This window comes from Octopus sinensis, linkage group LG2 (assembly GCF_006345805.1).
Source record: "Octopus sinensis linkage group LG2, ASM634580v1, whole genome shotgun sequence".
NCBI classification, from domain to species: domain Eukaryota; kingdom Metazoa; phylum Mollusca; class Cephalopoda; order Octopoda; family Octopodidae; genus Octopus; species Octopus sinensis.
Window position 1 is genome coordinate 100,742,187 of NC_042998.1, and position 25,009 is coordinate 100,767,195.

Below are 25,009 nucleotides of genomic sequence, written 5' to 3' on the forward strand. Positions count from 1 at the left end.
CGACTGTGACCGTTGCCAGCCTCGCCTGGCACCTGTGCAGGTGGCACGTAAAAAGCACCCACTACACTCACGGAGTGGTTGGCGTTAGGAAGGGCATCCAGCTGTAGAAACATTGCCAGATAAGACTGGAGCCTGGTGCAGCCTTCTGGCTTCCCAGATCCCCGGTTGAACCGTCCAACCCATGCTAGCATGGAGAACGGACATTAAACGATGATGATGATGATGATGATGTCTGTATGAGTTAGAGGTTAATAAACCATCTAAGGAATATTAAATATCCAATACACTACTGGATGAGTGCCTACGTATTTTTAACCAAGTGCTTACTATCTGTTTGCATATTTATTGGTTGATCTCATTCGTTTACTTGTACCACTTAAACACCTGTTTGTTATCATTTGATAAATAGATATAATGGAGTGTTCACAGGCTGATGTTTGTCAATTTTATATCCTCTCCATTTTCTTATTTCCCTTATATATATATATATATATATATATTTGCATATAAGGTAAAAGTAGCTCTAGTATAATAAATATTATTAAGCACATATACTAATGTATATGCTTTGTGTACTTTCCAGTGGCTGCAATGATGTAGTAGAGTATATAACTCTCATGTCGCCAATGTTAAAACACCTGAGAGCCATGGACAGGTGAGATAACTCACCCTCAATCCCATTTGGAAGCGACATTGATGTTTTGTCATTTAAAAAAAAAATTATCTTTATTAAATACATATGTGCCTTCAACCCAGGTGGGCACGTGATGCTGAAAAGCCACAAAAAGTATATGTGTTTAATAATATTTCACACACACACACACATACACATGTGTAGGTATGCACGTATTTATACTTATACACACACATACATACATAAACACCCATATATACAAATGCATATAAAACAATTACACCTACTAGAAGAGCAATGATAGTAATTTAAAACATTTATATACTATTATTTTCATTTATGTTTTATTTCTTGACTGTATAGGCACAAGAGTGGCTGTGTGGTAAGTAGCTTGCTTACCAACCTCATGGTTCCAGGTTCAGTCCCACTGCATGGCACCTTGGGCAAGTGTCTTCTACTATAGCCTCGGGCTGACCAAAGCCTTGTGAGTGGATTTGGTAGACGGAAACTGAAAGAAGCCCGTCATATATACATATATGTATATATATATATATATATATATATATATATATATATATATATATATATATATATATATATATATATGTATGTATGTATGTATGTGTGTATGTGTTTGTGTGTCTGTGTTTTTTTCCCACAACATTGCTTGACAACTGATGGTGGTGTGTTTACATCCCCGTAACATAGCGGTTTGGCAAAAGTGACCGATAGAATAAGTACTAGGCTTACAAAGAATAAGTCCTGGGATCGATTTGCTCGACTAAATGCGGTGCTCCAGCATGGCTGCAGTCTAATGAAAGAGTAAAAAAGAGTACTGCTACTGAATATTATCAAGCGTCAAAAAGTTTTGTCAAACACTGGCAACCCGGTCACTGACACAACTGCTCAGGCATTAGAATAGTGTGAATAGCCAGGCAGTTAATGTATAAGGAAACAGGCTTGAAATTTTATAGTCATCAAGTCATGTCTGCAATTTCTTTTATAGCTGAAGAAGGGTGTTAAATAATAGATTGGATTAAGGGGTAGATATTGTGTTATGACTGGCTGGCTTAAACAATGCTATTGTACTATAAATGGCTGGCAATTAATGCTGTATAGTGGGTGTGGTTATACTATAAGTAATGGGGGAAATGGCTTATTTATTTATTTATCTATTTACTTATTCTATTATTTTATAATTCATTTTATTAATTAGGGTAAGTGTTGCAACATCCAAGGGTGGGCTGAAAAGTTCATAGGTTGACTATAAAGCAGTGATGCCAGAGCTGTAAAATCTTGCATGCATAAATTTCAGCACTTCTTGATAACTGCATAGTTTCTTTCCAGGTAAGCTGACATCTGACTGTTCAAAGAAAACTTCAAATGTAACTAGTAGTGATTTCTCTTGAGAATGGACAAAATTTGGCATCACGGTGTTATCAAGTACCAGCAGAAAAAGGTTTTAGCCTCCAATGATATTCATGTTGACATGATTGCTACATTAGTGGATGCTGCTCCAGCTTCATCAACAGTGCAGAAGTGGGCTGCTGAATTTAGGAGGAGAAGGGAGAGTCTTGAAGATGACCCAAGGTTTGGATGTCCTGCAATTACCACCATCGAGGTTTATTCTTTCCATGCTCAGATAAGACTTTTCAAATCTTATAAACAGTGTCTATCTAAATGCTAACTCAGTCTTCAAGACTTGGGAAGTCTTTCTATTAGATATTTACTTACTTTTTTACTTACCACAGGTAGGTAAATTTCTTATTTCAAATATAGATTTAGTATGTGAATACCTACATACCTACCTACACACACACACAAACACACACACACACACACATTCCTGTATTTCTTGCATGAGTGTCTTAGTATCATATAATATGTTATAGCCACTCCTTGAATGAATCAGGTGCTTTATTGTAGCTGTTTTTCTCCTTAACTTGCATGTATGTCAAACATTGAGCTGTCAAGTAGAACCAGGTGTATTTAGTAAGACTCCACCAGCACTAAAATAGTTGTTTTTCTGGACTTAATGTCCTGGGTACACCATATCTTATATTACAACACCAATGCTACTTGCTGCTTGCCTGATGGAGTGAGTACGAGGTTGGCTTTTAGAGTAAACATTCTCCAAGACAAGGCCACTTTTAACATGACTTTTAAATAGCTATATTTGTATTATACCATTTAGTGTTGTACAGTGCAACAATTTAAGTTAGATCAGACATGTTTCCTTCACTTCTGGCTAAGTTACACACACACACACACACACACACACACACACACAGAAATGATGAGAAACATATTCACAGCTTTTACCAAGAGGTGTGTGACATATAACCTTGTTAGGAAAATTAGAGATAATTAACTTTGTATGCTTAAACATATTCAGTAATGCTTGTTTGACACACACACACACACACACACACACACATGCCTGCATGTCTTTCACAGTTTTATAACGCCTAAATTGTTTTTGAGCAAACTAAGAAATATAGTTCTGTAAAGAACTTATTTATATATATTCTATGGTATTCTTTTATTTTTCCAGTCACCAAACTGTGGCCATACTGGGGCACTGCCTTGATAGTTTAGTTAAGCAAATCTTCTCTAGTTTGTATTTTAAGTTTGGTTCTCATTCAGTTGGTCATTTTAATTGAGGTGTTAAGTTACAGACATAAACAGACCAGTACCAGCTGAGAACAAACAGAAACACACACATATGCATGCAAACACACATCCATGTATATACATACATATGATGGGCTTCCACACAGTTTCCATCTACTAAATTCACTTGGCACAAGATATATTAGAAGATATTTCTCCAGAGTATCACACAGTGGGACTGAACCCCAAACCATGTGATAGGGAAATGAACTTAACTACATGGCCATGCCTGCACATTTTGTTTTTATAGTTTTTTCTTATACATGTGTGTGTACATGCACAAACACACACACACTCACACTCACACACACACACACACACACACACACACACACACATACATACAAACAAAAATATCCTGTTGTTGATGTTGAAATTCCAATGGAGGAACCTTGGATCTAGGTTAGAAAGCGGCTCTTTTTTCTATTGCCAAGAAATCTTGAAATAAAGCTGAACAATGACATACATACATATATACTTACATACAGATATATCCCACTGCATGGCACAATGAATAAGTGTCTTCTGCTATAGTTTCAGGCCAACTAAAGCCTTGTGAGACAATTTAGTAGATGGAAACTGTAAGATGCCAGCCATGTACATGTATATATATATATATATATATTCTTTTATTTGCTTCAGTCACTTGACTCAGCCATGCTGGAACACCACCTTTGGTTGAACAAATCAACCCCAGGACTTATTCTTTGTAAGCCTTGTACTTATTCTGTTGGTCTCTTTTGCCGAAGTGCTAAGTTATGGAGATGTAAATACACCAACATTGATTGTCAAGCAATGGTGGCAGTACAAACGCAGACACACAAACACACATACATACATACATATATGCATACATACATACATGATGGGCTTCTAGCAGTTTCAGTCTACCAAATCCACTCACAAGGCTTTGGCCAGCCCAAAGCTGTAGTAGAAGACACTTGCCAAATGTGTCACGCAATGGGACTGAATCCAGAACCATGTGGTAGGTAAGCAAGCTACTTAATACACAACTGCTCCTGCACCTCTTCGAACATTAGGCCTCACTAAAGAAATGACTAGCAACCAAGACTTTTGGAAATATGCTGTGCTTGAGAAGACCTGGCAAGCCAAATGAGACCATAACCTGTGGCTCATGCCAGGAGCGTAACCATCCCCTTATGCATACCTCTTCCTTCCTTGGACACTAAACTCTGCTTGCAAAGACCTGTTGAGGCAAGTGAAATCAAAATCACATTCAATGACTGGTATCCGTACAAGCGGGGTGCAAAGAGCACCATACGAGCATGATCGTTGACAGAGCGGCTAACCAGCTTCTGTGCCAGTGGCACATAAAAGGCACCATTCAAGTGTGATCATTACCAGCGTCGCCTTACTGGCACTTGTGCCCATGCTAGTAGGGTGCCAAGAGCACCATCCGAGCATGATCGTTGCCAGAGCAGCCAACTGGCTTCCATGCCGGTGGCACGTAAAAGGGCACCATTTGAGCGTGATTGTAACCAGCGTCGCCTTACTGGCACCTGTGCTGGTGGCATGTATAAAAAGATTTGAGCGAGGTCGTTGCCAGTACTACCTGATAGGCCCCCATGCCAGTTGCACGTAAAAAGCACCCACTACACTCTCAGAATGGTTGGAGTTAGGAAGAGCATCCAGCTGTAGAAACTCTGCCAAATCAAGATTGGAGCCTGTCGCAGCCATCTGGTTCGCCAGCCCTCAGTCAAAATCGTCCAACCCGTGCTAGCATGGAAAGCGGATGGTAAACGATGATGATGATGATGATGATGATGAATAAAGTTAGATAATGCCAGTTTATGGGAATAACCAGGGTTTCACGTCCATAAAGCATTTAGCTTTATGGCTTATCATCAGATCCCAAAACCTATTGGGTTTAAGGCCTCTCTAGAATATGGAGGAGGAAAGGACCTTGCTTCACAATGTCAACAACAGGGGATTGTCTTCGTCTGGCTATTGATTACCCTAGAAAATTCAGGCTCCTACATAAATGGGACCAAGCGCTGTAAACTATGCATTACGGAATGGGTGAGAATTCTAAACGACTCCTTCGGCCCAGGGAACATCTTTTACTCCAGAATGGAGGTCTTCAGACCATGCTTGCATTTCAGGAAATTCCTGTTAGCCTATTGGAACCCACAGGATAACAGGGTCACTGGTGATCAATAGTCAAAGGGAGACACAATCCCCTGTTGTTGACATTGACTAGCGAGGTCCTTTCCCCCTCCGTATTCTAGAGAGGCTACTCACTAGAGAGGGCTTAAGCCAACAGGTTTTGGAATCTGATGATATGCTGTAAAGCTAAATGCCTTATGGATGTGAAACCCAGGATAATCCCTTAAACTGGCCTTAACTAACTTTATTTATATTATAAGCTGCTCTATAACTTAGAGTGTGCTTCTTTTTCAGATTTATGGTTTACCGATCACACACACACACACACACACACACACACACACACACATTTCAATAAGTACTAGGGTTGATTCATTTGACTCAAAATTCTTCAAGGCGGTGCCCTAGCATGGCCACAGTCTAATGGCTGAAACAAGTAAAAGATAAAAGATAATGTATATATATATATATATATATATATATATATATATATATATATATATATATATTTAAAAATAGAAACAATCCTTTTGCTATATACATATATATGTGAGCATATAAATATGTATGTATGCATGTATGTATATGTGTATATGTATGTATTTATGTACGTATGTACCAAGGTGGGTTTTTTTTTTATTTATCTGCTTTCTGTTGTGACTTTTTCATGTCCAAATATATAAATACATACATAAACACATTGTGGAAATCTTTACTCCCAGAACGGAGTCCCTCTGGAAATCTATCTCTTTCACATTCTTCTTTCCACCCTTCCTACGTCTTCCCAGACAAACTTTAACATAACATACTTTCTTCAAACTAAACATTAATAGTTCTAACTCCCACCTCCAATATATATATAAAAAAAGAAAAGCAAATAACACACACACACACACAAATAATCAAAAAACAAGATATTAACAAAGCAAATAAAAATATAAAATAACACCATCAAGCAAACCATTGCGAGCTTATTTTAGAAAATTAGAAAATATAAAAGAGAAAAAAATATAATGAGAAACAACAATAATAGTTGACTGCAAGGGATAAGTGAGGAAACAATCAAGGGAGATAATAAATATTTAACCTAAATTAAATGCAGATCTGTCAAAGGAACTCAAGATACAGGAAAGATAATTTATAAACTGAAAATGTCATCAGAATAGAAACTTAACACATATTTGTCATTTTATTTTATATTATTTATTTATGTATTTTTCTATTTTATGTAGTGGACTCCTGTGGCCAATAAAGAAACTATCATGGCAGTTATTGGAATAGTAATGATAATAATGTGGAGGTGCAATGGCCTAGTGGTTAGGGCAGCAGACTCGCGGTCGGAGGATCGCTGTTTCGATCCCCACACTGGGCGTTGTGTGTGTTTATTGAGCGAAAACACCTAAAGCTCTACGAGGCTCCGGCAGGGGGTGGTGGCGACCCCTGTTGTATTCTTTCGACCCAACTTTCTCTCACTCTTTCTTCCTGTTTCTTGCGTAACAGTGCGATGGACTGGCATCCCGTCCAGCTGAGGGGAACACATGCGCCATAGAAACCGGGAAACCGGGCCCATGAGCCTGGCTAGGCTTGAAAAGGACGCATAAATAAATAAAATAATGATAATAATAGTTTTGAATTTTGTCACAAGGCCAGCCAGCTAGAGGAGAGGGATAATTTTATTACATTAAGCCCAGTCAACCCAGGCAGAATTTGAATGCAGAATTTATTAATAGACAGAATCCTGGAAAGCATTTTGAATAATAATAATCATAATAAAATAGTAGCCAGCATGGAAGGCAGATGTTAAATGAGGATGACGATGATGACAGAATGTTTCACTTTTGGGGAGAGGATTACATTGTTTTAATTTGTCCTTTCCCCACAACAGAACATTCCTGATGCTAATTTTGTCAACTCCAAAGGGATAACAATTAAAGTCAATCCCTCGAAATATAAAATGTCTGGCTCTGGCACTCTGCTAATTCTATAATTTCTTTTCTTATATTACTTACAAGGCCCCATGTTTGTAGAGGTGGAATGTAGTAGACATCATTTGTTGAAATACTTTATCAACCCAGACAGGTTCAAAGGCCAAATCAACTCATGGGATTTGAACTCATGATGCAAAGAGATATATTATAAAGGCGAAAAAGCAAATTGTCTGGTGCTGTACCAAATTCGTCTGCCAAGTAGTTTTCAAAACAAAAAAAAAAAGAGAACTCAAGACTGAGATGGTAGTGTAAATAATTTAAGTTGAGAAATTCATTACAACTCAGAGTACTAAGTTATGTTGAATTTTTGAACTTGAATGCATGCATGTGTGCACATCATCATCATTTAATGTCCATGTTCCATGCTGGTATAAGTTGAAATGTTTGGCAGGAACTGATGTTTCCAAGAATCACATCAAGTTCTAGTGTCTGCTTAGCATGACTTTTATGGCTGGACACCCTTCCTAACACCAACATGGTTTATATATCTGTCCATACACATGTCCATTTTATGTATAATTATGGAGAAAAACTGTGAAGCATTAAGTTGAAGGATCACTTACCACCTTTCAGACAAAACATTTTTTTATATTTAAAAAGCACAGGCATAACTGGTGGTAAGAAGCTTGCTTCTAAACCACATGACTCAAGGTTCAGTCCTACTGTAACATCAGGCCAACTAAAGCCTTGTGAGTAGATTTAGTAGATGGAAACCAAAAAGAAGCCTGTTGTATTTATAGGTATATGTCTATGTGTGTTTTTGTTTTTGTCCTCTATCACTACTTGTGGGTTTGTTTATGTCCCTGCAACTTATCTGCAGTAAATAAGTGCTGGGGTTAATTTGTTTGATAAAAATCCTTCAAAGTAGTGCCCCAGCACAGCCATGATCCAATGACTGAAACAAATAAAAAGAAAAGGCAAAGGTTGAGTGCTACCTTGAAGTATTTCTTTAGTAGCCCTTATTATCAGATCAATGAAGGCTATGAAGCTAAAACTTTGAAGTAAATTCTATCTTTTCCTTGTAAAAATGATGTCAGAAGCCTAAGAACTCCTCTAATTGTTACTTCGAGTTTAATGTTTCTGATTTTACAGATGGTACTGAAGATTAGAACAAGAATGTCCATCTAATCTTAAATAGAAAAAGCTGACAGAAAACTGGGGGAAATGCAGGCAATCTTGAATGTGATACTGGACTTTGATTGGACACTGAACCCAAGATTATTATATTGGTTTATTTTTCTAACATGACTGGGTGAATATACAGGGTGAATGTGTGTGGAAAGCGTATATACTTTTGCTTTATGAGAACAGAGTATAGTAAATTAAAGATGAATGATATAAAAAACTGTTATGAAAAATATTTTTGGGAAAAATAAAAACATTTGAGACTGGAATTATATGTATGAATACTGATATTATTTACAGGAGAAAATTTCCTCAAATTGTGTGTATGTATACATGTGGAGCTATTCAGAAATTTGCCCAATGTGCTGTACATGCAATGCATTGGGACTGAACCTGAAACTATATGGTTGTAAAGTGACCTACAAACCACACAGCCATGCCTGTACTACACACAGACACACACATGCACATGTGTGCGTGCACAATTACATACACATATACACACATATATACACATACATATATACATATACAGAAAGGTATTAGGAAGTGCATTGGGTATTAGGAAGTGCATCCAACAAGTACTAGGAAGTGCATCCTTGGTATTAGGAAGTGCATCCAACTGTAGAAACCATGCCAAAGCAGAGAGTAGAGCTTGGTGCAGTTCTCTGGCATACCAGCCCCTGTCAAACTGTGCAACCTATGCTAGCATGGAAGGTGGATGTTAAATGATGGTGATGATGATGATACTATGCATTCATACACACACACATAGAGATAAACACCCACAAACTCGAATGTCTACAGAAATAAGCACACATATATATCTGTACTGGCACAACAAGCCTTGAACCAAAAGTCACAAAACTACTGACATCACTGATTATTTAGTTACATGCAAAGTTGATGTATTATTTTACCAAACTTAACCCAGGAACATGATAAATTAAAAACTTTAAAAAGCAAAAAACTAAACCAATAAATTTGAGAAATGAAGCTTATTTTTATTTCATTATTCAGATATTTAAATTTGATTATTTGTTTAGCCAAGTGAATTGACAGAAGTAAAGTGTTGCACTAAATTTTCTTGAAGTATTCAGTTTCGACCTTCTAAGGTTTGGCTTAAAATCTCACAAGCAATTGCTTTTAAATTCTTTCAGATTAGGGTTAGGGCTGAAATAGTTGAGTGCAACACTGAATGCTTTTCACTATTTAGTTCCAGCTATTAGCATTCTGAGTTCAAATGCTGGTGCAGCTGGTTTTTATCTTTCATTTCTCTAGAGCAGTATTTCTCAACCATTTTTTTTTATCTATGGAACCCTTTGGACTCTCTAGTAATTCAATGCTGAAAAAAAATCATATTGTTTATGATTAACCCTTTAGCATCCTAATTACTCTGTCAAATATAATGATTATCTTGAATCAATCCTGTATTATCTTGTAGCTCCAAGATTTTGATGATGTAATAACACATGTTTAGAATGACAATGTAGGCAAGGTGTGAGAGGCTAGATCTAGCTAGTATGAACATTAAAAACAGATAAAATATTTTGGTTGTATATGACCAGTTTAAACACTAAGGGGTTAAATATTATTCAGAATTGTATTAAAAAGATTTGTTAAAATGTTTTGTGTATTGTAGAGGTGTAACCAATTTATTGCACATAACTTTTAACAACAAAATCTTGTGGGGCACACAAGGTATGACAACCACTACTCTAGAGAGTGATTAAATAAGTGTAACTCATATATTAGGGAAAAATCAATAATATATATCCCTTTCCCCAAGGAAACTGGCAGTTGTTTAGCCCCAGGTCAACCTTGATTCAGAAGGCCTTATGATCAAAGACATTCAAGACATGACCATTTCATCTTTTATTCAGACATCATATATGTAGAACTACATTATATGATGTTTCCGTCAGTCTTTGCGGGTGTGATCTGATGGTGATATTGCTGCTATTTCTAGCATATCTAACAACCACACACAGGTTCCCTCATAGGCTCTTATTTTCCTTAGCTTAAAGATAATGAGTTGAATGCCAAACATCTTTATTTTGTTGGGTGATGGAAAGTTTATGAAAAAGAAATGTAAAATACTGTAATAAGTTTAATTAGGTTTAACTACTCTCTCCACACATACACACACACTACATACAATAAAAAAAAATAATAAATAAGCATTTTGTACTTAGTAACAAAACATTCTTTGTTATGTACTGTCTTGCTCATAAATTTGGTTTACAACTGTGACAACAAGACTTGATATATAGAGCACAATATGATATAATATACCAACTTACAGAATTCCTCCTTTGTTCTTTTATATACACTGGGAAGTGTATATTACTTATTAATTTTGTGAGTTGGTTGGTTGGTTAGTTGTGAATCTTGAATCTGGAGAAAAGAAAAAAAAAAGACAATGATATTTGCAACAACAGCAACTTTGTAAACTGGTATAATGAACAAGACATTGGTCTTTGCTATCTTCCATACTTCCTTAGAAGACTAACAAATGGTTAATGTCATTTATCATCATCACTATCATTATAGTAATAGCAGCAAGGCAGTGAGCTGGCAGACTCATTAGCATGCCAGGCAAAATGCTTAGCACCATTTTGTCTGTCTTTATGTTTGGAGCTCAGATTCCACCGAGGTTGACTTTATTAACTATCCTTTCAGTATCAAAAAAAAAATAAGTACCAGTAAAATACTGGGGTAGATGTAATTGACTTAACTCATCCCTCAAAAACTGCTGGCTCTGTGCTCAAATTTGAAACATTTGAAACTATTACATGAACAGTAGTATCATTGTTGTTAGTGTGCTAGAGACCAGTTGGGGGATGGGGGCATGGGGTAGGGATAAAAAAGACAAGAAATATATCTCTTTAAACTATAAACTATATTCTATCTTTTACTGCCTCTCCTTTTAAGAAACTTCATAGAATATTGAATTTAACTTAATTTGGGTTTTGAGTTATGCCATGCTGACAATCCCAAAAGAGGGTGAAAGAGTACTATACACATGACTAAAAACTTTAAGAAATTCATTTTATGTAAGAAAAAAAAATTAAATACACATGCTCTTCAGAATAACTAAGTTTAACCTAAGCAACCATGTGTTCAAAATGCCTTATATTATTTAGAATATTTTATCTACATCACACGAGGTTCTGGGTTTGAAGCTCATTGGGAATGGCTTGGGGTTTCTTTTTATCCCTCTGGAGTTGATAAAATAAGTAACAATTAAGTTGAAAAAAAATAAAGTTTCTGTTCAGTAGTGGGGTTAATAAAATAAGTACAAATAAAATATTGAGGTTGATTTAACTGACACCTGTTAAGAACTAAGTGGGTGGATGATAGAATAAATACCTGTTAATAACTGGTAGTGGGAATTGGTAAAGCAAACATTAGTCAAATACAAGAACTGACCAAATAAATACCAATTATATAATGAAGTTGATCCGATTTACACAGGTTAAGAACTGGTGGGGGGCTGATAAAATGAAATAGCATTTAAATACAGGAGTCAATAAAATACCAGTTAAAAACCTGAGGCAAAAATATAATAAAATAAGCATTGGTTAAGTGCTGGGGAGAAGCAGTGGTCAATCTGACTGACTACAACCTTCAACAAAATTTATGACCATTTTGTCTATAATGGATATTCATTCATTGGTCTGTGGATTGACAGAATCAGTAGAGTGTTGGACAAAATGCTTTGCAGTATTTAGTTACATAATTTTATATTCTTAGTTCATAGCTCGCAAGATGGGTGTAGGGAGAAAGTGATTTTGTTTCACATTCTTTTGGAGTCCACAAAATAAGTACCAGTTAAATACTGGGATGCTTAAATCAAATTATTTCAGACACTTGGCACAATAGTAAATTCTCAGCAAATAAAACCCAGAATCCAGTTTCAATGCCCATTTGGAATAGTTTCACTTATTATCACTGAACATCACAATTCTTTCCTAATCTTACTTGCTGCTGTTGTTCTTGTTCTATGTGATGAGGTTGTTGTTGTTGTTATTATTATTATCATTATTATTATTGTTGATTGAGTGGAATAGAACTTAAACAAACAAGCTATAGATCTATGTCTTTGGTATCACTATATATCTGAAGTGAATACTTTGGCAAGTGTTTGCTAAGAAGGCACCACCCACCCACCCACTCCCAATACTAACTCAGAGACCATCTAAAAGAAAAACAGAATCAAGAAATTTTAAACTACATTGTGCCTGTTTATAGTGGGAGAGTTAAGAATAGTCCCTTGTTTTGCTCAAAGAAAAACAGACAAATGATTGTGTGTGTGATCAAGAAAGATTTCCTTCTGCAGATAAGAATCAAATTTTTGAATTTGTTTTGTTTAGTTACATTTTAACTAGAAGTCTACAGCTGATCAAAAGCTGAAACATATTCTAATAGGATTTGCACTGATACATATTTCATTTTCTTTTTTCTTTGTTTATGAACATGTTTTAATCTAAACATTCTTTGCTATTAAAGCCAAAAACCAACTTAATATAGTGTTTTTTTTTCTTTCTTCTTTCAAACAGTTTTCAGTGTTAGACCTAATTATTGCTCACTTCAATAGCACCACCTGTCCCTTGGGCGTTTTTAGTAGCAAATGTCCTGGTCAGATTTCTGGTTTGAGATAATTTTGCCCTATCCTCTGATGACCAATCTTGGAGGTTTGAAAAATGGGTTGTGGGCACTGCCTTTCTTTTCTGATCTAAACCATTATATATTTTTGTGTTTTCTTTCTTATCACTTTTATTTTATGTCAATGAATATTTTATGTCAGCCATGCTTTTAAGCCTCTATTTTACAATGCAGACATGGTTCTGGGACGAGATATGTTGGCATACATTTTCGACTGTATTATCGTACTATCTGCCAACCTATACTAATTCAAACACACTTTCAGTGTTCTAACACTGAAGATTTCCTTAACACTACAATAAAGCTGTGTTACTGTGATATGAACCAAAAGGCTGAACAGATACAGCCACTTGGCTATGAGAGACAGAAGTAGGTTTATACTGCCTTTATTCATCCTATCCTTACTGTTATGGTTAATGTGGAAGCCACAACCTGTTCATTTGTCTTCATAAGCAACCTCCCTATTTGGCTAGGTGGTAGCAAATTCTATTAATGTGTGTAATTAGAAAGAGATAAAACACTGTTGCTGTGGTTTAACTGGAAGTCAGTCTTAAATGAACAAACCTAAGAATAAAAGTATTTCAGTTATAATCATCAGGTCTTTTCTTTTAATGATTACATTATCCAATTCAGTCATTTTTTTTGCAAATTGAAGGATGTGATTTTGTGATTTCATGGAGATTTGCCTACTATTTCTAACATGTATGATTCCATAGAAGTCTTCTCATTGGTCAAGAGTGTATTTGTTGTTTGCTGTTGTTCAGGGCTCTTCTTGATATTTGTTTTTAGGATTGTCATCTATCAGGCAGTACCTTATCATAAGTGAAGGTGCATGGCTCAGTGGTTTGCACATTGGACTCACAGTCATGAAGTAGTGAGTTCAATTCCTGGACTAGGCTGTGTGTTGTGTTTATGAGCAAGACACTTTATTTCACGTTGCTCCAGTTCATTCAGCTTTAGGAAATGAGTTGTGACATTGCTGATGCCAAACTGTATTGGCTTTTGCCTTTCCCTTGGATAACATCAATGGTGTGGTATGCATGGGCTACAGCTGGTCTTCCATAAACAACTTTGCCTGGAGGGGAACTTTCTAGGTGCAATTCCATGGACATTCATGACTGAAGGAGGTCTTTACCTTATCATAAAGCGGAAGCTAGGAACCCTTTCTGGGTGCAATGAAGTGAATTGCCCTAATTTATTACTAGATGCTGGTAATGCTGACCTTGCAAAGATGATTACATTTATTGATTTGTTCAAATAAAATGTGTATCTACTTGCTATGTCTTAAGAGAGATTGTCATTTATATAGATATAATAATTCTAAAACAAAAATACCATATCCTTTTAGTTAACTAACATAAAATGACTAGACCAATCTATTGGCTTACCATTCTTTTCTAGAAAAAAAAAAGAAAAAACTGATCCCTTCAAGAATAAATAAAAATGTTATATTAAGGTTATCAATTTTAAGTTCAGAAGTAATGCTTATCGCCACTTAAAAATGGCTGTTCTGTAGGAATCGATATTACTGCTATTTTTAACCCGAGAAGGACCCCCTTCTCCAGCTGGTTATTTGATGCAATCTGCACCCCATATATATTGTAAGCAGGGAAGTGAACCCCTAACATCTTCCAGCCATGGAGCCACCAGACTGTATGGCTTTGACCTCTTTGCAATATATATCAGGTGCAGATTGCATTGAATAACCAGCTAGAGGAGGCGTCCTCCTGGGGTTAAAAAATGCAGTAACATCAGTTTCTACAGAACAGCCATATTCAAATGGCAATAAGTATTATTTCTCACAATAGTTACTGCTTTCATCTCTTATAAAGATTTTCTAACTAGCTCATTTTAAGTTCATCATCATCATAATCATTTTATGTCTTTTTTCCATGCTGGTAGGAATTGGAGGGTTTTTGACAGGAGCTGGCCACCAGGCTCCAATTGTCTGTTTTGGCATGGTTTCTATGACTAGATACCCTTCAAACATCAGCCACTTCACAGACTGTTCTGGGTGCTTCTGTTAAGGCAAACTATTTGTGTAGTTTGCTACTTTTATGATAGAACTGTGTTGCCAGTTACTTGAAACTCTTTGCTTCTAGATTTAAAGCAAAACTGTTTGTGTTGCCTGCTAAGTGAAATTGCATTGTCTGCTCGTTTTAGGGTAAAACTTTGTATTGTCTGCAAGTTAAAACTAACTTGTGGAAAGTTATAGATTCAGTCATTCAATCATGTCTTTCTCTTCATGTAATTTCCAATAACAAAACTTCACCTTGAAGCTATCAGAAGCTTATTTTCTTTCTATGTACTTATATGTCATGAAATAAATGTCCCTTTGGACAGGATACAAAGTGAGTATCTCCAGGAGAGATTCAAAGCCAACTAAATTTAGTCTCAGCCTATCATTGCAAATATTTTTATTTTCTCAATCCTAGAGAGATAAATGAGAAACATCAACCCAAGTGGGATTTGAACTCTGAACAGAGAGGGGCTAAACTAAATAATGTAAGCTATTTAGTCTTAACGTTACTGTTTTTGCTAGTTTCAAGTATAAAACAAATAAATTAAATTTGTAAAATATATAAATAAATGTGAATAAAATTTTCTGTCTTGAAGTTTGTAGATTTAGTTTTCTATCCTTTCAAGTTTTGGGTTAAACAGTCATGTTATTGGGTTAGGTTTGGTAAATAATTCAATCAACTTTAATGGAACTAGATAATAATAAATGGTGTCAGTGGTTAGGTGGATGTTGGTCTGAAGTTTCTTTTGCCAGTGTGTAGGTGTTTATATCTTGGGCTTGGAGGTTGAGAGGGTGGGGACTATGTGTATTTTGTGCAGGCACACACACACACACACACACACACAAAGTGAGAAGGAAAGAGAGATAGAGAGAATGAAATGTGTATGGTAGCAGGGTAGGAATGAAAGCAGTAGCTATAGTGTGGAAGTAGATTAAAAAGTGTTCCTTTGTGTATCAGAGATAAGGGTAGGACTGTTTTCAAAGTAGAATTGACAGTGAAGACATTTAATCTAGCAGATAAAGAAAACATTCAGTGGACAGGTTCTGTTCCTGAAACCTCAATCAGTTCTAAGTAGATGGATAGAATGGGTATTTGTAGTTGTGTTCAGAGAGAGAGAGAGAGTGAGAAAGAGACAGAGAGAGGGCAGAATGAAAGTGGGTGAGAGGGCAAAAGAGAAAATGGTGTTTATATATACAGTGGTCCTTATGGAATGTTCTCTAAATTACAAAAGTATTGTACAAGCCCACAAACACACATTCAGATACGTAATTTACACAATTACACATGCAAAGACACAAAACTCATTGACACACACTTGCACAAACATACACATATATGCACAGACTCTCAAAGAGGCAGATATTTACAAGAGGACTTTAGCCTGAAAATGGCCACAGTTCACTGAAACAGAATCCATTTGTTTAAGTAAAGGGGTGGGTGGAATGAAACTCTATAGTAAAATAAATAAAATACCATAAAAAAGGGGTATGGAAGGGAACAAATAAACAAAAAAAAGCAAATAAAAAAAAACTTCTAAACAGTAATGATTAGTCTTGGAATAGTTAGAAAAATAAAATAAAGCACAAATAGAAATGTCAGAACCCCTCAAAGTATGGTGGTAGGTGAAAGGCTATAGTATTTTAAGTATTTAGTTAACAAGTGTTTTTTGTGAAGAATTCCTTTCAAAGTGGGGTTTTTTTTTCAAAGAAAACAAAATTAAAATTAAGAAAAAGTATTTGGTGTGTTTATTGGTGAAAGAAAGGACTAAATCAGACCTAACCAGACATAGATCTACTCCCCCACACAATAAACAACAAAAACCACAAACTAAATGGTGTTTCTTCTAAACATTTTGGATTAAATAAAGATCTCTATGAATGTATATATTAACTAACAGTGTCTTTGTTGTGTTGTGCAATAACCAATGACAAAGTAGACACCATTTCTCTCTGTCTATTTTTGTTAGTGTACTGTGCAAAAAATGTCAGGTTTTCAAATATGAAACATGTTTAAATTCTACTCACAGCTAAGACATTACACACACAAAATGGATTTTCTATATGGTTGTTTGACCTGTTAGAAATAGTCACCAAATTCCCATCATATCTTGTCCTGCCATTTTTATTATATGTGTGTGTATGTATACATATATAACACACACACACACACACACACACACATACATATATAGAGAGAGAGGTTATAAGAGGTAATGGTGTCAATAAGACCCAAAGGTGTCAGGTAATGCTGAGTAGGTGCTATTGACTTACTATATACCTAATCCTGGAGCTATAGTTAAGCTCCAGGATTAGGTGATTATGTGAATGAGGAATCCAACGTAGGTCATATATCAGCATGTGTACATATAAAAAAATTAACAGAATGAGATATAAATCCAAGGCTGTGAAAGATTTTAGAACATTTATAAATAGAAGGTCTTACAGCTGTTTCCAGGATATTTTATATATCCCTTCATCGGAGATGGTGTGAGAAAATGGTTAAGCAATAGTTACTCTAGGTAAGATATGGAATAGAGAGTGAAGTGGAGGAATGAAAATAGATGTGAGATATGCAGGGATATTGTATCTGTAGTTCCATTATTTAGGCAGAATGGTATATATAAAATATCCCGGAAACAGCTGTAAGACCTACTTATAACTGTTCTGTAATCTTTCACAGCCTTGGATTTTTATCTCATTCTGTTAATTTATATATATATATATATATATATATATATATATATATATATATATATATATATATACCAACCCATGCTAGCATGGAGAACGGACGTTAAACGATGATGATGATGACATATAATAGAAGTATGTTTATATATATATATATAAGTATATGAAAGAATGGAGTTGAACGACTAGTTAACAAATATCCTTTCAACCGTGTTCTTTCTGATGTGAATTTGCTACCCGGTATCGGTTATCTTTCGAATTATCCTTAATAAGATAATTCATTCAACTACTCAAATATATATATATATATATACACACACACACATATATATATATATATATATATATATATATATATATATATATATATATATATATATATATATATATATATAGCGCGGAAAACGGACGTTAAACGATGATGATGATGACATATAATAGAAGTATGTTAAAAAAAGAAAATAGAAACTACATGTGGAAATGTAAGAAGAAAAATAAATGAAAATGCACATTGGAAATCAAAAAAAGTAAAGGCTTTTTATGAAAAGTAATGATAGATATATACAATTAGATGAACTGAGGTAGGAATAAAAGTAATAAAAGTCATTATTGTGAATTGTTAAAGAGATTTAAAAGCATACCAGTTTCATAAATTTATTAACCATTGCTTTGAATGCACACTGATTAATATATATATATATATATATATATTATATATATATATATATATATATATATGTATATACATATATATATATGTCATCATCATCATTTAACATCTGCTTTCCATGCTGGCATGACTTGACAGGAACTGGCAAGGCCAGGGGTTATACCAGGTTCCATAGTCTGTTTGGCTTGGTTTCTACAACTGGATTTTTTTTTAATGCCAACCACTTTATAGAGTATACTGGGTGCTTTTGCATAGTGGCACCATCACCAGTGCTTTTTTGTGACACCAGCACCGGTGCTTTTTATGTGGCACCATCACCAGTGTGGCACCAGCACTAGTGCTTTTTATGTGGGACCAGCACTAGTGCTTTTTGTGTGGGACCAGCACCAGTGCTTTTGATGTGGTACCTTGGTTTTAGGATATCAATTCTGTTGTGGGTGGTTCTTGAGTACAGCAATGTGCCACATATCTTGCCCCTCTGTCATTTCTTCTGTAAAGCTCAACAATTTGAGATTGGCCTTCAATATTTTATACCATATCTCTCTGGGTCTCCCTCTTCCACACCTTCCTTCCACTTTAATTGATCAGCACTTTTTTATGCAACTGCCCTCATCCATCTGCATCACGTGACCAAACCAATGCAGTCTCCTCTTGTACACTGCATATAATTCTTCTTATGCCAAACTTTTCTCCTTTTTTGCTAAGGTAATGCAAAAAGAATGAAGAAATGTTAAAGGAAACATTACTTGTCTTCAAAGTTAACAGCCCATCAGTTGCTTGAATTATATTTAGTGTGACTTTAATAAAGAACTTGTAATAGTTGTTGTTATCATTCTGTGCATGGTGACTGTAGTAGTGTTGGTGCCAAAGTAAAAGAACCACAACACGGTGTAAAGAGGTTGGCTTTAGGTAGGGCATCCAGTTGTAGAAAACATGTAATAGCAGACACTAGAGCACAAGTCAGTTCTTGGACCCATTGAATCCTGTCAAACCACCTAACCCATGCCAACATGGAACAAGGACACTAAGAGATGATGAGGATGAAGATGATAATGATGATGGTGACAATAATGATAATGACAATGATGATAATGAGGATGATGATGACAACAATGATGGTGATGATGACTTATCTCTTCTTGCAGTTAGTTCAAATTTCCTCTAAACTTTTCTCCCATTTTTAGTTTTCTTTTTATATAAATTTATAGGAGTTTTGGCTCACCTTTGTGTCAATTATTTTTGAGGGATTTCCTTCAGTTAATTTCTATCAGATTAAAATTTTTTTTTGGCTTAAGTTACCAAACGAAGTTTACATTCATTTTTAATGAATTTTACAGTCAGCATGTCTTGATGTTGTTTAGCTTCATGTCAGTTCTGATTGGGCAGACCCATGATCAAAGGTATTCCACCCATGATCATGTCATAATTTTTTAAGGTATAGCTTATCTAAGACCCCATTATTCAATGTATCCTTCTTTTTACAAGGTGGTACATCTGAAGTAAATTTGGCTGTTATTTCAAGCAGGTCGTATGACCACTTAGAGACCTCTTCACTTGTCTGTCTAATATTGTCCCCAATATGGTTAGAAACTATACATGTATATCACAGGGCTCTTTTCATGGTTGCTTGACCTGCTAGAAATAGTAATCAACACTCCTTCAACACATCATCTTCAAAAGAGATATGTTGGGTAGGGTGGTCCTGGATTTCCTGCACATAAGAAGAATACACAACAATTAAAGCTGAAATACATTTGATCATAGGTCTGTTTTATTCAAGCTGACCTGGGGCTAAATACCACCACCACCACCACCACCTACAACAACAACAACAACAATAGCCAGTAATTGAATGGATAGCTGTGACTGAAAGTACAAGTGTAGTGGATTTATAAGTAGAACAAGTGGAAAGCTTTCATTGTAAACAAATTCAAAAGCTAGGATTGTTATGTATGTCAAGATGTTAAAAAATAAATATATATTGCAGGTGTGGCTGTGTGGTAAGAAGTTTGTTCCCCAGCCACATAGTTTCAGGTTCAGTCCATGGAATAGTGGACACCCAGAACTGTTACAATCAAACTTGTAAAAGACACCCATGCTAGTGGCACATAAAAGGGCATCCATGCTACTGACATGTAAAAGATACCCAGTACACTCTGTAGTGTTTGGTATGAAGAAGGGTATCCAGCCATAGAAACCAAGCCAAGACAGACGACCTGAGCCTGGTGCAGCTCTCTGGCTTACCAGCTCCAGCCAAACCATCTAATCCATGCCAGCATGGAAAATGGACATTAGATGATGATGGTGATATAACTAACTTATGTAAGTACGTAAGTATGTAAGTACACACATTTGCACACACACACACACACACACACACATGAACAGCCAAATTTACCTATGAACATAACATATATTATATAGCAAATTGTAGGTTAAGCTTTAAAAGTATGTGAAATGCTTAACATTCCTGAATGGGTCGTAATCCAACTACAAAACTACAATAAAGAGAGTAATCAGGGTGATATTTAGTCAATAACTCAAGTTTTTTACGTACAGATACTGCTCATATATACATGAAAAAGTGAAATGGCTGAATGGATAAGATATTTATTAAGTAGCTCATAGTAAGTTCACTACTATCTATACACGATAGAAACAAGATCAGTCATGAGCAAACTGTGGCCCATGGGGCTTTTTGAATGGCACATCAATAGAAAAAAAATTACTTTGAATTTTTAGTAGTGCAACCCACCTGATGATGAACCATGTATCATGTGGTCCACTTCTCAAAAAATGTTGCCCATGCCTGTAGAAGATCTATTGTAACATTGCTCCCATTACAACCAATCAAACAGTTCGCATTCAGCATTCCTTATATATTGCATACAGAAAACAGAAATGTTTGGGTGTACAAATAGAAGAAAATGTACTCAATATATGCAGCAGAGTGTATTGCTTGAAAGCTGATGATTCATTCTGTCGCTAGAATAGTCAGCTGTTTTAAGGTCACAGGTAGTTGATGGTTAGATTATCAGTATTCTGTAATGCTAGGTAGATTTGAGCAGAATGTTACAAAAAAGTAAGAGATTCAGAACAGTGACAAATATTACTGTTGATATCACCACAACAACCATCACCACCACCAACACGTTTATGTCTGCTTTTTATGCTGGCATGCGTGTGGACATTTTGACAGGAACCAATGAGACAGCAGACCATGTTTTGCTCCAGTATCTCAGTTTTTTGGTATGGTTTCTATGACTGGATGTCCTTCCTAATGTCATATATATATATAATATATATATATATATATATATATATATATATATATATATATATATATATTGATAGAAATGGTAAGACAACAAAAGAATGAAAGAGACCTCAATATTATGTAAATAGAGGAATTTATCTGTAATCTTTAGAAAGCTTTCCAATATATATATATATTATATACATTACAATCCACCACGTGGGGACAACTGAAATTCCCCTTTTCTGTTACTACTATATATATATATATATATATATATCATCATCATCATCATCATCATTTAGCGTCCGTTTTCCATGCTAGCATGGGTTGGACGGTTCAACTGGGGTCTGGGGAGCCCGAAGGCTGCACCAGGCCAGTCAGATCTGGCAGTGTTTCTACAGCTGGATGCCCTTCCTAACGCCAACCACTCCGAGAGTGTAGTGGGTGATTTTATGTGCCACCGACACAGGTGCCAGACGAGGTTGGCGAACGGCCACGCTCGGATGGTGTTTTTTTATGTGCCACCGACACAGGTGCCAGACGAGGCTGGCAGACGGCCACGCTCGGATGGTGTTTTTATGTGCCACCGACACAGGTGCCAGATGAGGCTGGCAGGTGCCAGACGAGGCTGGCAGACGGCCACGCTCGGATGGTGTTTTTATGTGCCACCGACACAGGTGCCAGATGAGGCTGGCGGACGGCCACGATCGGATGGTGTTTGTTACGTCCCCAAAGCACGGAGGCCAGTCTATGCGGTACTGGCTACGGCCACGTTCGGATGATTTTCTTGTGTGCCACCGGCACTGATACCACAAAGATACAAATTCCATTTATGTTCATCTATTTTGATTTGTTTTGATTTTGATTTGATTTTCACTTGCCTCAACAGGTCTTCACAAGTGTCACTTGCCTCAACAGGTCTTCACAAGTGTCACAAGAAGGAAGGTATGCACAGGTGGACTGTCTACGTCGCCGGGTCTTCGGATGGTGTCTTTATGTGCCACCGACACAGGTGCCAGATGTGGCTGGCGAACGGCCACGATCGGATGGTTTTCTTGTGTGCCACCGGTACTGGAACCACAAAGATACAAATTCCATTGATGTTCATCTATTTTGATTTGGTTTGATTTTCACTTGCCTCAACAGGTCTTCACAAGTGTCACGCGTGTCACACACTTGCCTCAACAGGTCTCCACAAGTGTCACACACTTGCCTCTGCCTCAACAGGTCTTCCCAAAGTGTCACACACTTGCCTCTGCCTCAACAGGTCTTCACAAGTGTCATAAGAGGGAAGGTATGCACAGGTGGACTGACTACGTCGCCGGGTCTTTGGATGGTGTTTTTATGTGCCACCGACACAGGTGCCAGGTGAGGCTGGCGAACGGCCACGATCAGATGGTGTTTGTTGTGCCCACAGCACGGAGGCCAGTCGATGCGGTACCAGCTACGGCCACTTCGGATGGTTTTCTTGTGTGCCACCGGTACTGGAACCACAAAGATACAAATTCCATTGATATTCATCTATTTTGATTTGGTTTGATTTTGATTTTCACTTGCCTCAACAGGTCTTCACAAGTGTCATAAGAGGGAAGGTATGCACAGGTGGACTGACTACGTCGCCGGGTCTTCGGATGGTGTCTTTATGTGCCACCGGCACAGGTGCCAGATGAGGCTGGCGAACGGCCACGATCGGATGGTGTTTGTTGTGCCCACAGCACGGAGGCCAGTCGATGCGGTACTGGTTACGGCCACGTTTGGGTGGTTTTCTTGTGTGCCACCGGCACTGGTACCACAAAGAATACAATTCCACTGATGTTCATCTATTTTGATTTGTTTTGATTTGATTTGATTTTCACTTGCCTCAACAGGTCTTCATAAGTGTCACAAGAAGGAAGGTATGCACAGGACTGACTACGTCCCAGGTCGGGGCCACGGGTTATGGCCTGACTAGTCTTGCCGGGTCTTCTCATGCACAGCATACTTCCATAGGTCTCGGTCTCTAGACATTTCCTTAGTGAGACCTAAAGTTCGAAGGTCGTGCTTCACCACCTCGTCCCAGGTTTTCCTGGGTCTACCTCTTCCACAGGTTCCCTCCACTGCTAGGGTGTAGCACTTTTGCACACAACTATCTTCAGCCTTCTTGTCACATGACCATACCAGCGCAGCCGTCTCTCTTGCACGCCACAACTGACGCTTCTTAGGTTCAGCTTTTCTCTCAAGGAACTTACACTCTGACGATTATGAACACTGACATTACACATCCATCGGAGCATACTGGCTTCATTTCTTGCGAGCTTACGCATATCCTCAGCAGTCACGGCCCATGTTTCACTACCATGTAGCATGGCTGTACGTACACATGCATCATACAGTCTGCCTTTTACTCTGAGCGAGAGGCCTTTTGTCACCAGCAGGGGTAAGAGCTCTCTAAACTTTGCCCAGGCTATTCTTACTCTAGCAGTTACACTTTCAGCACACCCACCCCCGCTACTGACTTGGTCTCCTAGGTAGCGGAAGCTATCAACTACTTCTAGTTTGTCTCCCTGGAACGTGGCAGAAGTTGGTCTCTGCATATTTCCAGTGTTTATTGCTCCTGAGCATTTGCCACAGACAAAAACTATTTTCCTAGTTAGCCTTCCTTTGACATTGCTGCACCTCTTATGTGTCCATAGCTTACACTTGGTGCATCTTATAGAGTTTCTACCTACACCTTTTTTACAGATCGAGCAGGGCCATCTACCTGAAGGCGTTTGTGATTGATCTACCTTCCTACTTATTAGAACTTTGGTTTTGGCTAGGTTGATTCTAAGGCCCTTCGATTCTAATCCTTGTTTCCACACCTGGAACTTCTCCTCCAGTTCTGATAGTGACTCAGCAATTAGAGCAAGGTCATCAGCATAGAGGAGCTCCCAGGGGCAACCTGTCTTGAATTCCTCCGTTATTGCCTGGAGGACTATGATAAATAGGAGGGGACTGAGGACTGAACCTTGGTGGACCCCAACCTCTACCCGGAATTCTTCACTGTACTCGTTGCCCACCCTCACCTTACTAGCAGCGTCTCTGTACATGGCTTGCACAGCTCTCACCAACCATTCTTCTATCCCTAGTTTCCTCATTGACCACCAGATAAGGGACCGGGGGACCCTGTCAAAGG

At 37.1% G+C, this 25,009-nt stretch overlaps 1 protein-coding gene across 3 annotated transcripts in view; it reads right to left on the minus strand.

Annotated features, from left to right (window-relative positions):
- The window catches only part of LOC115222585 (hepatocyte growth factor receptor), a 200,496-nt gene that overhangs the window by 83,141 nt on the left and 92,346 nt on the right, over nt 1–25,009 (minus strand). For 2 of the 3 annotated variants that reach the window (XR_004997123.1, XM_029792881.2), the window contains exon 2: nt 10,851–10,944. The gene's annotated coding sequence lies outside the window, so the exon portion shown is untranslated. Of the gene's footprint in view, nt 1–10,842; nt 10,945–25,009 lie in introns of all 3 variants that reach the window. The other variant, XM_036498684.1, reaches the window with a different exon arrangement.